Raw genomic sequence first — 749 nt, forward strand, 5'->3', positions numbered from 1 at the left:
ATATATATATATATATATATAAAGCTTTTTAGCTTTGGCCACCATATTGTACGCACGTACAACGTGGTCTGCTGTCGAGAAAAGTCAGTATATACTCGACTTTTGCTGCTAAAACTGAACAAGACTTGGTGAAGTCGTTGTCTTTCTATAGCAGGAACTCAAATTTGCGAAAATGACAACAACAAAAGATCGTCGCGGTACTCGGCACATGTTTGCCAGGAGATTCCACCGCCATGGAGTCCTTCCACTGTCTACTTATATGAAAGTCTATAAACGTGGTGATTTGGTTGATGTCAAAGGTGACGGAGGTAGACAAAAAGATATGCCACATAAATCCTACCACGGTCGTACGGGTCGAGTTTTTAATGTAACACAACACGCTGTCGGTGTGATCGTCAACAAACAAGTGAAACATCGCATCATCCCATAGAGGATCAATTTGAGAATCGAACACGTGAAACCATCGAAGTGTCAACAGGATTTCCGTCAGAGAATTGCCGAATGTAGCAACCTGAAAGCTGAAGCAAAAGCTAAAGGAGTCCACGTTTGTTTAAAGAGACAGCCTGCAGGTCCCGTAAAAAGGCATTTTGTGTCAATATCCCAAAATAAGCCCACAGTCTTGGAACCAACCCCCTATGAATTCGTGGCATAAATCTTACAGGGAACACTTCGATAAAAGGAAGTAAGTTAATGTGTTGAATATATATATGTATATATATATATATATATATATATATATATATATATAT

General features: G+C 39.0%; 1 pseudogene; it reads left to right on the plus strand.

Moving 5' to 3' along the window:
• The first annotated feature begins 172 nt into the window (after window positions 1-172).
• Window positions 173-652, plus strand: LOC106882328 (60S ribosomal protein L21-like; annotated as a pseudogene).
• Window positions 653-749: the final 97 nt, after the last annotated feature.

The sequence above is a fragment of the Octopus bimaculoides genome, chromosome 6 (genome assembly GCF_001194135.2).
Source record: "Octopus bimaculoides isolate UCB-OBI-ISO-001 chromosome 6, ASM119413v2, whole genome shotgun sequence".
Lineage (NCBI taxonomy): Eukaryota > Metazoa > Mollusca > Cephalopoda > Octopoda > Octopodidae > Octopus > Octopus bimaculoides.